At 42.5% G+C, this 17,486-nt stretch overlaps 1 protein-coding gene and 1 long non-coding RNA gene across 2 annotated transcripts in view; both read right to left on the bottom strand.

The window, feature by feature from the left end:
• Positions 1-17,486, bottom strand: part of MYO1E (myosin IE) — a 218,401-nt gene that overhangs the window by 188,532 nt on the left and 12,383 nt on the right. The window lies entirely within an intron of this gene.
• On the bottom strand, positions 174-13,228 carry LOC121041782 (uncharacterized). Its single transcript, XR_005795846.1, has 3 exons — positions 9,614-13,228; positions 1,568-1,570; positions 174-184 (listed from the first exon to the last, which is right to left on the bottom strand). It is a non-coding gene; the product is annotated as an uncharacterized LOC121041782 (long non-coding RNA).

Consider the following 17,486-nt stretch of genomic DNA (forward strand, 5'->3'; position numbering starts at 1 on the left):
GTTCAAGCCCTATGTTGGGTGTAAAGATTACTTAAAAATAAAATGTTTAAAAAAAAAAATCCAAGACTTCCTGCTACCACCCATACCCCACCACACACAGTAGACCTATTTCCCATTGCTGGTATATCTTTCTTCCTCTGAGCAAACTAATTCCCCACTTTCTCCTTCTAAATCGACTCTCTTCCTGCCTTGATTTTAGCCTCTGTTTTTTCTTCCTTTTTTTCTTCTATTCCTATAATGTGTATAGGTGAAAGCTGAACCAGGAGAATGAGTTCAATAAATACCTTTTGAGTTTCTACTACATAGCTAAATAAAACTTTGGAACGAGCACATCCTCATGGGAAAGGGTTAGCTTTTCTCCCTAAGAGACCCCTGGAAATATGCCCAGGTAATGGGGAAGAGTATGAAAGGTAAGAGACTTCGTGACAGTAAAGATCAATTACATTAATCAGTTTACTATGTGGTGCAGGATATAAAAGAAATATAAAGAATTTCTTATTCTCAAAAATTGTGCGAGCTTACAGGCAGTTAGTTTTCAGTTACTTGAAATCATCCTCCAGTAATCTTAAATGTTACCTTATTTTCATAATTCTCCACTCATTAATGCCCTCAGTGAGCACATAAATAGACAAATCCTTTCTGGAAGCCAATTAATGGAGTTCCTCTCAAAATGTCACAGGCATATACCCTATGAATCAACAATCCTGCTGCACAGAATCTACTTAACGGAATACTAGCAGTAGTGTTTAACAAAAATGGAAATAATCTAATTGCCCACCAATATTGATGAGCTCTGAATAGCAGAGAACAGCAGCAACTGAGGGACAAAGTGATGGTTGATGGTGACACTCAAGATCCAACACAAGAGGTGTGTGTGCTAAGGATGGGAAAAGAACACCTTCATTCCATCCACCACATCATCAACAAATAATAACCATATGAAGACTGGAGTCTAGTGGATTTTCCCTATTGTTGGTCTTTGTAAACCAACCAACCAACCAACCAACCAACCCACCAAACAAACAAACCCCACGCAAAATTCAAAGGTTTCTGGGAATTGCTTATTTTTGCAGCTGCTCCGAGGAACTCCTGTTCTACTTGGTTTTTTATGCACTCACCCAATTAATTCATTCAATAAACTGAGCTCCGACTCTATGCCAGGCACTGCACTAAGTCCTGGCAAAACAGTGGTGAACAAGACAGAGCTTCGCTTCCCTGGGGCCCATAGGCTTCTGAGACCAGAAGACCAAAAAGGAAGATGGGGCAATCGGGACCCCAACATATCCCCACTGCTATCTTCTGTTATTTCATCTTACTCATTCTCAGGATGGACAATATAATTTCAAGTTAAGATAAATTATCAGTGTCTGACCCAACCAACAGCAGCTGGACGCTTTGCTCTTTAACACAGGACCATTGTGGACAAATTCTGAGCAGAATATAAGACACTGCTACTGAATGTCATCTTTTTCCACTCTAGTAACAGCATTTTCCCCCATTGGTGACAAAGTGGCAGAAATTGCTACAGGCCCAAAGCAGAATCAGATGGTAGCAATAAAACCACCACCGACTCCATCCAAATATTCGCCAAAGTCTGTGAAGTCTCCATAAGATGATTACCCAGAAATTACTTGGCTGGGCTCACCAGCCCCTTCTCGCCACACTGCCAGGTCTTTGGGTTCAGACGGCAGAGTCAAAAAATAGTAGGGGATCTGAGAAAAACTTGCCAACTCGCTAACATTGATGATCAAAATTATTAACTTCTCAGACTGGCATAAATGTCTCCTCCATTTTGCTCCATTCACCCATACGTGTCATTTATGGGTTACACGTTCAGAAACCTGGAAGGAAATTACTAGGCAGACAAAGGGAATTTATTCGCAAAAGACACACCCACCAACCCCTCCTTGCTGTGAATATGGCTGAGGAAGTTTTAAATAAATGTGTTAACAGTCTTTAGTAGCTCTTGTAAGAAAAATGTAATGCAATTAAAGACTGTATCAAAGAGAATATTCACACCATGATGGGTCCAACCGTGAAAGAGAAAAACAAGGGCATTCACGTGGGACCCGAGCCCACCAGGAATAATCTCTACTCATTCCTTACATAGCTCCTAGCCTTATACTTTTATTATTAAACAAAGCACAAATCTGATGTTAAAATTTAAAAAAGAAAAAGGAACAAGATTTGGCACAACTGTGTGGGTATATGTACTATTCTCGGTACGTACTAAAAGGTGGACTATCATCAAAGAGTTTGTTCAAATTACTTGAAACCACTCTCAGACACTTTGCTGGCAAGCATAGGCTGCTGCAGGATGAGATGCGATGTGCCAAATACCATCAGAATACAAGATTTCGGGGATTTTGAAAGAAGCAAGTGATGATTCAGTGGCCACATCAGGAGAGCATGTTTTTTGCATCAACAGATCTGTGCTGAATATGAATAATAATAAAAAAAAACTGCTTGGTTCTGCAGCAAGGGCTGCGTTTTACTGTTGTCCCATGCACATGCCACATGACGATCAGGGCTGCAAGAGGCCGGACCAGGCTCACTTCCAGATCTCTCTGAAGTCCAGCACCTGTTTTTCCCAGCTACTCAGAGTCTAGAGGCTAGGACAGACTTGCACTTAAAGTGTATTATACTCCACGCCCTAGAGAACAGCCACTGCTAAGCAGCCTGAGTATTTATTTACCAATAAACTTTGGCAGGCACGATGGGGTAACAAAAAAACCCAATAAATTCAAATGACACCCTTTGAGGATGGTGCAAAAGAACCTTTATCGTTTGAAACTGTGATTGCCCTAGTTTACGTAGAAGGTGTTACAAATGTCATTGAGAATATACGCCGGGGGCGCCTGGGTGGCTCAGCCAGTTGAGCATCTGACTCTTGATTTCCATGCAGGTCATGGTCCCAGGGTCATGGGATCGAGCCCCACATCGGGCTCCACACTGAGCATGGAGCCTGCTTAAGATTCTCCCTCCCCCTCCACCCCCCTCCCCGCTTGCACTCTCTCGGAAAAAAGAAAAAAAAATACATGCAGCACCATTTGCACACATGCTTCTGATGTCCTTCTCACATAAGATCCTGGTTGTATGATGTGGGCATCTCTCTGGTGATATCAGAGGACCAGTCCCTTGGTGCTCCCTATTTGCTACTCCTCTTCCCAATTACACCCAGCCAATACCTAAAGCGAAAGAAATTCTTGAAACTTTCTCCTGGATTAAAAAAAAAATCCTTCAATGTTAATTTATATCTTTTAAAATCTAGATCTCAGAATGCTGTGACAAATGTCTTTTATCTTTAAAATACGTGTCTTTAATAGGACCTGAGTTTTGGACACATGTTGGACCATCCGGAAAATTCTCTGGTACCTTCAGCAAGTCATACAGCATACACCTAGGTACCCCCAGTTTTGTTTTTTTTTTTGTTTTTTTTTTTTAACGCTTATTTATTTTTGAGGCAGAGAAAGACAGAGCACGAACAGGGGAGGGGCAGAGAGAGAGGGAGACACAGAATCAGAAACAGGCTCCAGGCTCTGACCGGTCAGCAGAGCCCGACACGGGGCTCGAACTCACAGACCGTGAGATCATGACCTGAGCCGAAGTCGGACGCTTAACCGACCGAGCCACCCAGGCGCCCCTAGGTACCCCTAGTTTTAAAGCAAATCAATGTTTACATAATACTTCCTTACAATTATTAAATTATTTATAATTTACAACACACTTCCAGATAACTAGATTTGATTTGATCCTTATAACAACTCTGGGAGGTGATTTATTACTATGAATATTATGAACAAATCAAAGATATGGCTCTAAAATTACAAGAGCCAGGACTCAAACAAACCAGGCTCCACACTACAAATTTCCACTGAACGGTTTTTAAGTATAACCAAATCTATTTTACTACAGATACGAAAATAAAACACATAAAGGTAAGCAATTAGGATGAAACCAACTTTGTTTGGCAAAGGAGTTGTTATCCATATCTACAAATGGTGAGCTTGATTGTGATTTTTCTAAACATGGACATCCATCAGATATAACTTTTATAATGTAAAGCACATGGTTTTATTCTGTTCCACTATTTCACATTTGGCAGAAATTAGAGCCTTAGCCTGCAGTGCCGGAGTTAAAAGAACATTCAAACTAGCATAGCCTAAAATATCTTGCTCGTAAAGCTCTTAAAGGACAAGGTAAAAACCTAAGCCAGAAACATCTTCACTTAAGTAATAAGGCAAATAAATCACTTACACACTCCCTACATTTCCCCATCCATGATGTGGCTAATGTGGTTAAATTAAGCTAGTTTTTTCCCTCCTACACAACTAAGAAATGTCACCCAAGAGTGTAAATTAATCAAATGAAATCCTTCTGACGGAAGTAAAGCTTTGTGGTATTTGCAGATTCAGCTACTAGGTGTAACTAAAGTGGGCCCATAGCAACAATTGCACTGTGAGGCCAAGAAAATGCAATTAAGTTTGAAAAAAAATTAATAGATGACTTAGGAATTTGGTAGCCTCTTTTATTTCTGTCCAAATTTCTATTTTCACGAACAGGATTTTTCCCCCCCCCAAGTAACAATAACCCCTTAAACTAGGTCAGTGTTAAGACTTTCTTTTTGCTTCAAAGAGGAGTCTAAATGCCTTACTCGGCAAGCAGTACTTTCCTGACTCCCAGTTTGTGTCCAGCAAACTTTCTTTTTCGACCCGTTGGTCACAGAGGATTACGCTATCAGTCCATGAAGGCACACTGTCTGCTAAAGTATAAAGTGGGAAGTTGTACACAAAGAGTTGTTTCCTCTGTGGTTTCAGACCACCTCCCGCTAAGATCATTCCACAAGATACTGAGCCAACTCTGCTCCTCAAGTCATATCCCACTCCCACCTGGACTGTCTCTTCGGGCTCTCAGGAGGGTTGGGGCTGATGACCACTTAGCCGACTGACCAGGGAAAGGGCATCTCAACCGTCTCCAACCTGTAACCACTAGAACATTCCAAAAAAATCTCACATCTACTTATTTCACATGGCAGAACATAATGTGAAAATATGAAAATGAGAAGAGTAATTTGATGTCTTGGGTATCCAGACTACTTATCCCTTTGTACAGGAAACTCTCAATTCACTAGCTGTTATTACCCAACGGTTAAGCATTTGTCTTTAACTTGGCTTTTATCTTAATGCTAGAAAACAGAATTGGCCAACTACTTTTTGTACTCCCTGTGACACAAGATGACTGAGGAAAGACAGGGAAATGCAAAGAGAGAGGTACCAGGAATAGGACATCATTAATTAATTGCTAATAATGGAACATTATTATCCCATGTCCTCACTTGGGGAATGAATAGGTATTTAGCCTGCACACTTAGAATAGATAGCACATTCAACCAATTACCAGAATCCCGAAGGCTTTCTAGGTGTTGTTCATGCTATAGACAGGTACCTGAATTAAAGTGTTATTTTACAGTTTCCTCTGCTTTCCCATAAAACTTCCTTTAAGCCACAACAAGAATCCTAGGGTCAACAGACCAAGTTTTACTCAGCAATGACATTGCTTATTTTCTGGAAGTCTTTCAAATGTAGCTAGAACACATGGAGTTAGTACTTCCTGATATATTTGAATATCACTTTATAGTTTGCAAAATGTTTTACATAATTAGTTCTTAGAATTATTTGATTCCTGGAATCATTCTTTTGTTTTCCTACTGAGATTCCAAAAAGCCTGACTCCCACTTCTGAATCCCTCATTCTTCTAAATACGACTAAAACACTTCTGTCTTCTTTTCACTTTTAACTGTGCTTTCTTGACCTTTAGGAAGAGATGCGTCCCTGAACATCTGGCCACTCTCAGGGATCTATTCAGAAGCACAGCTGCAGGGTATGTCCTGCTACCAAAGCATCTGGTTCACCTTTTGCTTCTGCAAGTCATGGGCCACACGGCCGCCGTGAGTCTTCAGAATGAGGACCTGATGGTCCAAGCTGTTTCAGTAATGAAGAAACGGACCTACACAAAGTACGTTAGGACATTTGAGAGAAATTGCTTGCTTTTTTTTTTTTTTTTTTTTTTTTTTTTTAATCAAGAAAAGAAAACACAGGGGCACCTGGGTGGTTCAGTTGCCTAAGTGCCCAACTCTTGATTTCAGCTCATGGTTCCTGAGTTTGAGCCCTGGGTCAGGCTCGTCACTGTCGGCACAGAGCCTGCTTGGGATTCTCTCTCTCTCCATTTCTCTCTGCCCCTCCCTTGCACACTTTCTCTCTCTCTCTCTCAAAAATAAATAAACATTAAAAAATGGGAAAAAAAGAACAGAAGATGAAGAATGTGTTCTTTAATAAATTATTTTTAGAATCATTATTTATTAAAGGTGAAGATTTATACGATCTGAAGAGAAACCAGAATCATTATTTAAATATCCATTTGGAAAAGGATCTATGGGGTATAGTCTCTCACACCAGAAAAGTAAATGTCAGATCATGTAAGAAACTAAACTTTAAAACTACAAGTTTTAAAACTACTAAAAGTTCTAGGGGCGCCTGGCTGACTCAGTCGGAGGAGCACATGACTCTTGATCTCAGGGTCATGAGTTCGAGCCCCATGTTGGGTGCAGAGATTATTAAATAAATAAATAAACAAAAACTTAAAAAATAAAACTACACAAAAGTTCTAGAGAAAATATATATATGATTGTGCAATTTGGGGGTAAGAAAAACCAACCCCTCCACCTCCCAAAAAAGACCCAGTGCTTATGATACAACACCCACATTGTTTTCAGTTCCATGGTCCTATAGAACAGTGGTTCTCAAGCTCTCAGGAATCATCTGGAACCCTTGTGAAAAACAGATGCCTGAACCTCATCCCAAACCTACTGAAAACCATCTCTCCTGATACCCTGCCATGTTCTGGAGGTCTCTGCTCAAGGGTACATGACCACAGTGGGGAAGAGGTAGAAGGCTGCCAGGGTCATGCCAAGTGTTGTTCACACTGAGGTTCCTCTTTTATAAGGTCCCCTGCGAACTAGTCTCCCTTCTACAGAAGTCAGAGTCATTAAACAAATATACTCCCCATCCCTTCTCTCCATTCTCTCGCCAGAAAAAAAATCTCCTGTAAGTTCAGTGGTTTGATGCAGCATGGCAAATATATTTCCTAATTGGTTTGAATTTGATGTTGCACCAAATTATGGCAGAGTCAACAATACTTAAATATCTTCTACTAACACTGAATCACAACCCTGGCTTGTTTTAGGAATCACCCAGTAAACTTTGAAAGGTAAGAAGACAGTTGAGGGCATCCCAGGAACTCTGATTTCAACTGGTCTAGGATGGAGTCCAAGGATTGACTGTGTGTGTGTGTGTGTGTGTGTGTGTGTGTGTGTGTGTGTGTGTGAGAGAGAGAGAGAGAGAGAGAGAGAGAGAGAGAGAGAGGGAGCGCAGGGGAGAAGGGCAGAGGCGGGGAGAGAGAGAGTCCCAAGCAGCCTCAATGCTCAGCACAGAGCCCAATGTGAGCTTGATCCCACAACCCTGGGATCACAACCTGAGCCAAAATCAAGAGCCCAACACTTAACCGACCGAGCCACCCAGGCACCCCCAGGGATTGACATTTTTAAAAGGTCCACAAGTGCTTCTAAACTAGATGGAGACCACTGGCTAATGTCCAAAAACAACCCCTGCTTTCCAGAGTTCCACATCTTAGTGAGACACAGAACCCTGAGTATTCTAACACCAAGTAGACCATGATGTGTGAGGGGAAGACGATTTAAACACGTGCCATGGACACATGGAAGTGGAAGGGGTCTGTCTGAGAAGGCTTCAGGGGATGGGATTTTGTTGAGTGTAGGTAAGACTTGGGCATGGAGTGGGGGCACCCGGGGTGGGGTGGGGGGAAGGATCATTAGAAACCTTATTTTGGCTAGTAATTAATTATTTTCCACCATAACTTCTCAAGTGAACATCTAAGTATGTATATATGGCTCTTTCATTATTTCTACTTGCAGTTATAATTTTCTAACAGAAGATTCTGTCATGTTTATGAAAAGGATATAATCATGAGTTTAGGGTGCTTCTATACCAGGCTTTCCCTCCTCCAGCCCAGGAATAAAGAAAAAAAGGGTGTCTTTCCCCACTTCCAGTAATGCACTTTGAACAACCTACCATATACAAAAGGCTGAGCTGAACTCTCTCTATTCAGAAAATTCAAATGCAATAAGTCTTCTTTAAAATACCCAGCCAATTATGGAGGAGGGTGATGAGAAATTTTGCCAAGAATTTTTCAAATAGGCAAGCTACCCTGCCCAAATTCAATGAATTCATTACTGACTCATTTCATCCTGTGATTTCTCTTCTCTGCCATTCATCCCTCCCCAAGCTAGTAAGATGTGAAAATTAGAAGCTGAGCAGGTCAAGCAGAGATGTGTCTCTTTTCTTGAAACACTTCTTTTTTTTTTTTTTTTTTAAATCCTGTCAGGGTTTTTATTTATTTTTTTAATTTACATCCAAGTTAGTTGGCATATGGTGCAACGATTTCAGGAGTAGATTCCTTAATGCCCCTAACCCATTTAGCCCATCCCACCCCACAACCCCTCCAGTAACCCTCTGTTATTCTCCATATTTAAGAGTCTCTTATGTTTTGTCCTCTTCCCTGTTTTTATATTATGTTCATCTGTTTTTTATCTTAAAGTCCTCATATGAGTGAAGTCATATGATATTTGTCTTTCTCTGACTAATTTCGCTTAGCACAATAACCTCTAGTTCCATCCACGTGGTTGCGAATGGTCTTCAAACATTTCTAACCTTACTCAATTGATTCCAATTTTGATGTATTTCCTTATCAGGTAACATGAAACTCTTTCAAAGAAAAGACTGGCAATAACTTCCGTAAAGTTTAGTAAGCCAGACTGCACAAGTTTATTAGAAAAATGCTAATGCGGGGAGCCTGGGTGGCTTGGTCAGTTAGGCATCCAACTCTTGGTTTCAGCTCAGGTCACGATCTCGAGGTTTCCTTGGTTCGAGCCCCCCATCGGGCTCTACACTGTTAGTGCAGAGCCTGCCTGGGATTCTCCATCTTCCTCTCTCTCTCTCTGCCTTTCCCTCACTCCTGCTGTCTCCCTTGAAATCAATAAATAAACAAAAAAAGAAAAAAGAAAAATGCTAATGTACTAGGAACAGTCGCCTTCAGATTTGGGGGGAGGCAGAAGAGCCAGAAAGGAGGGGCATGTAGTAGAGAGCTTCAGCCGGGGTAGGGCTATGGTGCTGTGCATGTCACAAGGACTGGATTCAAAGCACTTTATGTTCTTATTGATTCTCAATGCAGCACCTACTAGAAAAAAGAATGCAAACCACTCTTACTTCCTTTTTTTAAAAAAATGAAATTGAAGTACAGAGCTAAATAATTTGTTCTACTTTGTTCCAGGTAACGTAAGGGGAAACAAACCCCTTTCCTGATCCCCAGGCAGGCTCCTGCCTCCCCCTCAGAGTGAAACAGATCCACTACTGCTGTCTCCAGTGGCTTCTAAGACACCTTCACACTGTAGCTGGAAAATACACTGAGTCACAAGGGCACTGACTTTTATTCACTATGATCATATTTGTATTAGTGGAAAAAAGGGAGTTCCAGGAACTGGGCAGAACGAAAAGGAGGGACAGAAAATTCAGAAGGACAAAGCTTATAGCATCCATCATTCACACAGGGAGAAACCAGGTGATGCAGTACCTGTCCCCAGGGACCACACACATTCCAGGGGGGAGGGGTGCCTGATCCACAACCAAGGGGAATACCCAACACAAGTGTGGTCAAAGAGCGGCCAATGACCTGGGAACAAGGAGGGGAGGCAGGAAAATGAGAAAAGGCCAAAGGGAAAGAGGATAAACTCTGAAAAGTATAAAGAAATGCAAATTGTTTCTGACCTCAGGGGGTTTAGAGTCTATCTATACAGTGTGACTCACACACAGATAGCAATGTGAGATTACGTATAATTGAGCACCAAACAAATAACTCCATGACAAGGGTTACGATTTGAAGAAGAAATGAACTCAGTGAGCTAAATCAAAAGTTTCCAGGAAATGAGCCTTTATGTGGGCCTCAGAGGATTCTGATAAATGGCAAGAAAGGGAATGGAAGGCCAGTCATTAAGAACAGCCTGACCAAGGAGTGAATTCTAGCCAGACTATAAAACATGAGAATCAGCTTGTGCATTCATCCGTTCAATCAATATTTATTGAAAACCTATGGTGTGCAGGCACTATGCTAGGAGCTAATAGCAGGGACAAGGCATTCAGGCTGCCCCATGGAGTTTACATATTCCAGAAGGACTACTGGAAAATAAAAGTTGGACAGGGGCAGCCTGGAATAGAGTTGAGATGGATCCACATTTTGGTCTTTAGCCTCTTTTCTGTAAGAGCTGAGAGTTTTTTGAGTAAGAGTGACAGGTGTAAAGCCGTATGACCAGGAAAATGATTCTGGCACTGCTCTTTCTGTAAATTAAAGGGGGAAGACAGGGAAGATCACTTAGGCAACCCTTGTGATGGTCCCAGCGTAAGACAAGGCAGATTCAAACCAGGATGACAGCTGAGCAAAGGAGGACACCTTCACAAGGTTTGGGACCAGCAGGAGTCCTGAAAGGAGGAGAGGGACAGAAAAGGCCCCTGATGTCTCCAGTCTAGCTGTACGAATTAGGAAGAGAAGGCAAAGGACGCTTTCTGTAGCCCCAGGGGTGGAAGGGTTCTGGAGGCTGGACTCTTCGCTATTGATATTCCCGAGTCTGGATCTCTCTCTCTCTCTCTCCAGCCTGACAGAATCTGTTCTTGGGCACCTTTAGAAGGTTTGATAGATTAGTTTACAGCGAGATGTTATTAACCAACCAACATTTTATCAAGAATGATGCAGCAGCTCAGAGCAACCGGTAATGGCAAAGCTCGGCATTGACAGGAGCCTCGGAGGAGTCATTCTGGGTGGAGGGCTTTCCAATCACGCTGTAGGCAGCCCCTGATTCCAGGCGTCTGACTCCAGAACTGCCTCAGATGGAGAAAACTTTCCATCCACCCCGCTCCTGAGCATTGCCATGTCACTTCTGCTTCAGCAAGATAAGAGATGATTGACTGTTTGCATCCCTGTCCTTGTAAGACGGCATCCTGGAGGACAACACCAGGCTTCCACTGGACACCTGTTTCGAGTCATGTCACCGTGCTTAGACCACAGGTTTCCTGTGCACTAGTGCTTTCTCACCTGGGGTCTCATTTAAATGAAGACTCAGAATCAGGAGGTCTGGGGTGGGGCCTGAAGTTCTGCAGTTCTTTCAACAGCCCAGTTGGTGCCCATGCTGCTGGCCCATAGACCCCACAACTTGAATGTGCATGTGTCTAGGAATAGACAGCTCCTCTCCACAGCAGATTCAGATGATGCTGAATTTAAATCCATCCTCTGCCACTTTTCAGATGGTATTTTGTTTCCTCGTCTGTAGGCGGAAAACGAATACCTACCTCAAAGGAGGTACAAAAGCAGAACAATACGGAGTGGGTCCTCAGTAACTGCTCATTCTTTCTTTCTTTTTTTTTTTTTTTTTTTTTTAGTTTATTTTAATTTACTTTTGAGAGAGAGAGAGAGCACGCAAGTGGGTCAGGGGCACAGACACAGTGGGACAGGGGATCCGAAGAGGGCTCTGTGCTGACAGCAGAGAACCTGATGTGGGGCTTGAACCCATGAACCATGAGATCATGACCTGAGCTAAAGGCAGTCACTTAACCAGCTTAGCCACCCAGACACCCCAGTAATTGTTCATTCCAATAGCAGATTTCTCTTCTCTTGGGGGGTGTGAAAAGCTGTTAAATTTATAGACCCATACTCCCACAAAAAAACTAAGGTCTCCAGGCGGACTGACTGAGAATGCAAAGGATAGAATACCTTCAGAAACTGGAAAAGCCACTGAAAATTTTATCATCATGTAACCCTGCATAATTACAGACACATCCAAAAATAGCGTGATCATGTACTTGTCTGAATGATTTATTTTTGTAAGTTTTTTATTTAAATTCCAGTTAGTTAAGTTATAGTATAATATTAGTTTCATTACTTGTTCAAGTGATTTAGCACATCAAAATCTAATACATTATTTCCCAGCTCTGAAGTTTCCAAACTCCACTTGGTAGGAGAGAAAGTATTTCTCTTCCAAGGGGCCAGGATACCCGATTTAACCAACCTCAGTGTATTTAACCTTCTTCAACCTTCCCTTGCAAGAGTCTTCCCTTCACCAAAGTCAGATTCCACCCTGCATTGAGAATTATTCTCCTAGTGCATTATCAAGTTTCTTGATCCAGAACGTGTCATTTACATGAAACTTATAAAAAATGCATTTACTACATGAGCCAGAAGAGTCTCATACTTGAAATTCTTTGTCAGAGGTGAAGAAGTAAACCTCTACATTTCTACATTTTGAAAAGCAAACCACAGCTCTGTAAATGCACAGTTTTTGTCAGGCTAAATATCAACATTCCTTTGCATGCATTAATCTTTTAACCCCCAAAACTCAAGTATGTGAGCCAAGCGAACATAAGTGCATAAATATCAGGCTCCAAAATGATCTGTTTGTCATATAGATATAGTGCATAGGATTTCTTTCGAAAATCCCTCCCTTTTCACCTTCTCCATTCCACACCCAGAAAAACCTCCTATTTAGAGAAAGCCACACCTATCACTAAGAGCTAACCAACCTTTCAAAAAAACATTTAGGAGCAAACGTTAAGAGCCATTCAAAACAAAAGGAAATGCCAAGACACTCAAAAAAAAGTTCTACTCTTAATGCAAAAGAAGCTACCAGAATTTATGAGGCGCAGAATAAACAAAACAATTAAGCCATTAGCATGTCTCTTTGGAGACAAACTGGCCTTGGGAAGAGGGCAAAACTGAGATCCCAGTTGGGCAGGTGAGTTGTTAGTTCGCTAAGGAAAAACAAAGGCAGCGAATTCTCTTTAAACCAGAACAGATCTAAACTTGGTCAGGTAATTTTACATTCTGATGGTCCACATAGCTGAATGAGGAAAACCTTCTTATCCTATCTGGTAGTGATAGGCCACAGCCTGGCACAACCGCCAGCAGTGACCTGAGAGCGAGGTCACGGGTTACACCTGATTGAGAATGCTTCCCTTTACAGTTGGGAACTTAAAAAAAAAATTTTTTTAATGTTTATTTATTTTTGAGAGACAGAGAGCGAGCATGAGCAGGGAAGGGGCAGAGAGAGGGGAGAGACAGATTCTGAAGCAGGCTCGAGACTCCGAGCTGTCAGTACAGAGCCCAATGTGGGGCTCGAACCCATGAAACGCAAGATCACATCCCGAGCCGAAGTTGGACACTTAACCAACTGAGCCACCCAGGCGCCCCTGCAGTTGGGAACTTTCATCAGAGGGCCTGGGTGAATTTTGTTTCCTTGTCTGCTTGGAAAGAGCCGCATTACTCCTGGAGGGGACAAGCTGGGACTGGTTGTGTGGCCTTGGGCAATCCCAGAACCTCTCCTGGTCTCAACGGTAGAAGGGTTGTAATCAACAGAGTGAGAGAGTCCTATACAGAAGCCATTCCAGCCCACCAGCTTCCCTCCAGTCTCTGCCTTCCAGGAGCTGAGCTCGAGAGTTGCTAATATCCTGTTCTATTAAAAGAACACTCAAAAGGAAGCTCTACTGGATTTATCTGAGGGGGCTATTTTTATCTTTGGAAAACATTTCCAGTTTACAGTTAGTTAACTGTCTAGGTTAATCCACCGGCTCTCATCAATCACTCTTCTGTTGGAGGCTACAACATCACTGCAAAGTTGCAGTGAAAGGTCTTCAGCTCTCCATGCATTTTTGGTCTAGCGGGGGAACAGTTGGGCTCAATTCCACAAAGTTGCTGATTCTACCACGTGCCAGACATTTCACCAGGTGATGGAAACTCAAAAACGAATGTGACTCTGTATCCCCCTTAAGGAGTTTACAGCCTAGCAGGAAAGAACAATAAACAAATATTTAATGAATTAATATCACTCCAAACCTCCCATTGGCAGGAGGGCCCCAACTGACCTGGCCTGTCTCAACTCTGCCATGCCTTGTGTACAAGCCACTCAAAATACCATTCAAAATGTTCTAACTGGTGATCATACGTATCTTTCCAGACTCCACCAGTCACCTGGACGTCGGTTTCCTCCCGCCTCACTTTGGAGGCCGTTGCTTTCACACTCTGGAGAGCTTAGAATACCTTATCCCTTCCACCTGGAGCTGAGTGTGGAAAACATACTCCAAAAAGCTCAAAGAGTACAAATCTGCCCACTCTGTTAGGTGTGGAGGTCCCGCACACAGATCTCATGAGGACAGTCTGAATTTACCAGTATTTGGATTACCTGTGAATTTTAAACATCTGAAGTCAACCTGTCCTCCAAAACCACAATTAAAAAAGCATACTGTCTGCTTCAAAATCCCATTTTCGATTCTTTCAGTCCCTTCTTCCATCTGTATCTCTGCCTGTTCCTGAAACCCCAATACTAGCAAAGATCACTGGCAATGGATACAATAGATTCCAGTTTCTGGGAGCGCTTTCTTCACAGATTCGGAAACAGCAGGGGCGGAAGGGTGTCTGCCCTGGTTTCAACATTATATAGCTGGCTGGCGAGTGAGGACAGGTACCCGTGGGCAGACTGATTCTCCTGCCTTCGGTGAATGAGTGGCTCGGCTTTCAGGTGCCCTTTTAAGTATCTTTATTCTTCTTCTCTCCCTCCAGAGGCGAGCTGAATGAAGTGAGGGGTGACACCCACATCAGACAACTGCATCATCCCCACTAAAATCAAAGGCTCCGGTGACATTTGAATCACGGGGCGCTTTCCCTGATTCACCCCTCCCTGTTTCACTCCATTAGCTGAGTCACCAAGAGCAGCAGTTTACTGGTGTGGACTTGGGGAGTGCTGCACTGTGTGGGCAGTTCTGCCCTCTGTCTACTCCAAGTAAAGATCAAGTCTTTAAAACCGGTGTGTTTTAAAGACTGCAGTCACACACTGCAGAAGGAAACGCAAGCATTTTCCCCCAATACGTTTAAAAATAGAACTATAGGGGGGCGCCTGGGTGGCTCAGTGGGTTAAACGTCTGACTTCAGCTCAGGTCATGATCTTGCGGTCCGTGAGTTCGAGCCCCGCGTCGGGCTTTGTGCTGACAGCTCAGAGCCTGGAGCCTGTTTCAGATTCTGTGTCTTCCTCTCTCTCTGACCCTCCCCCGTTCATGCTCTGTCTCTCTCTGTCTCAAAAATAAATAAACGTTAAAAAAAAAAAATAGAACTATAGGGGTGGCTGGGTGGCTCAGTAGGTTAAGCTTCCAACTTCAGCTCAGGTCATGATCTCACTGCTTATGGGTTTCATGATCTCACTGCTTATGGGTTTGAGCCCCACATCATGCTCTGTGCTGACAGCTCACAGCTCAGAGCCTGGAGCCTGCTTCAGATTCTGTCTACATCACTCTGCTCCTCCCCTGCTCAAGTTCTGCCTCTCTCTCTCTCTCTCTCTCTCTCTCTCTCTCTTTCTGTCTCTCTCTCTCTCTCTCAAATATAAATAAACATTAAACAAATTTTTTAAGAGATAAATAAATAATAAAAATAGCACTGTATACCTAGCAGGACAAATCACAAAATGAGGTGGGGTACAAAGACAAACAAGGGCTCTCCCTGAAAAGTAACTGACCAGAAGAGAAGATTAAATGCGCATAACGAATCATGGAATCTTTGCAGACCGACAGCCATGGGTTTTCTGAAGATAACTTCCAACTCTGAGACTCAAGAAGGTGGAATTAGGACTGGCCTAAAAGGAGAATTAGACCATGGGGATTGACTGTAGCTAAACATCTGCCTGTAAGAGGCACAGCGGGTAGCTAGACGTGGCCAGGAGATCCAGGTGAGAGGCAAGGCGAAAAGGTAAACTGAAGCCACACTGCAGAAGTCGAATCCATAGGACTCGGCAACCGATGGAATCTTTCAGTTAGCTACATCTTATATTTAGATTACATAAAATACACCTTTGCCACCTGACACCTACATACAACTGCTCCTGCAAACTGAAGACTGATTCATTGCCCCAAACAATGATGACAGTGTCTATTGTCTCCGTAGACCAGACAATGCTGGGCACATTGGCACTCCACAGTCACTGGAGAGGCTGTGCTAGGCAGGCTCCACCCAGGATGAGAAAGAGGGATCCGACCGAGGTGGGAGGAGCGAGTTGCCCTTCCTGTGGTGGACTTAATTATGTGTCTCACTTCTGAGCAAGTGCAAACTATGTTTCCTGCATTCTCCAACCCTCCTCCTCATGGCTCCCCCATCAAGAAGGGCAAGAACCTTAGGAGGAAAGAACAGGATGCTAGACAGATGGAGGATGCAGGGGGAGCTTAGAGGCAGGGGAGAGCAAGAGCTAGAAGGAAGAGGCTATCCGACTTCCTTTTTTTTTTTTTTTCTACACCCCAAGCCTTAATCCTAGATGATAGAAACAGAGCACAGAGCACAGAGTCCAGTGGTTGGAGTCCAGTAATTTCCTTCTCATTATGTACCCTCAATTAATAAATATTAATTGTATAATTAATAATAATAAATCCCTACCAGGAAAATAATGAGCTTTCAATTATTTACTTAAAGTCAAAACCTTAGGTCCTTGATTTATATTTGAAGTCTGTACTAGAGGTACAGACTTCTCTTTGTGATCAATGGAGAATTTAAAAACAATAAATACGAGGCCAACACTGTGACTCTGTTTTCATGCTTTATTATTATTCTGAAAAATTAAGTTAGTTTCCAACAGATAATACCTACCATTACTTCATTGGTAATGGTAATGGTAACTTAAATTGGTTTAGTTCCATGGGAATCTTACAAAAAATTTCAACTTACCACTGTCCACCTCCTTTCTCCCTAGTGCTTTATTATGTTTGATTTTCTTTTTTTTAATTATTTTTTTTAATGTTTATTTATTTTTTGAGAGAGAGATACAGTGTGAGCAGGGGAGGGGCAGAAAGAGAGGGAGACAGAGAATCCAAAGCAGGCTCCAGGCTCTGAACTGTCAGCACAGAGCCTGAGGTGGGGCTCAAACTCACAAAGTGTGAGATCATGACCTGAGCTGAAGTCGTACATTCAACCGACTGAGCCACCCAGGTGCCCCTGTTATGTTTGATTTTTAAACTTTTCTAGTAAAAGCAGATTTAGGACCAAGATGCCTGGACTGTGGGTCAAAAGACTTGTAATTCTAAGGCCATCTCTTCTATTAATTTGCCAAGTGACCTTGGTCAGGCTATTTAAATTCTTTGGACCCTCGAGGGTCATCTGGGGAAGCCATGGATCACTTTGGGGATTTATGAATCTTCTTCCCAGGAAAAAATGCACATATGAACACAGACATAAACTTTAGCAAACAACTTCATAGAAATCCCCAAGTAGTCTCCAGGATATTACTTATCCTGACTTTCTTTCTTTCTTTCTTTCTTTCTTTCTTTCTTTCTTTCTTTCTT

The sequence above is a fragment of the Herpailurus yagouaroundi genome, unplaced genomic scaffold, assembly GCF_014898765.1.
Source record: "Herpailurus yagouaroundi ecotype Mexico unplaced genomic scaffold, PumYag 184, whole genome shotgun sequence".
Taxonomy (NCBI): domain Eukaryota; kingdom Metazoa; phylum Chordata; class Mammalia; order Carnivora; family Felidae; genus Herpailurus; species Herpailurus yagouaroundi.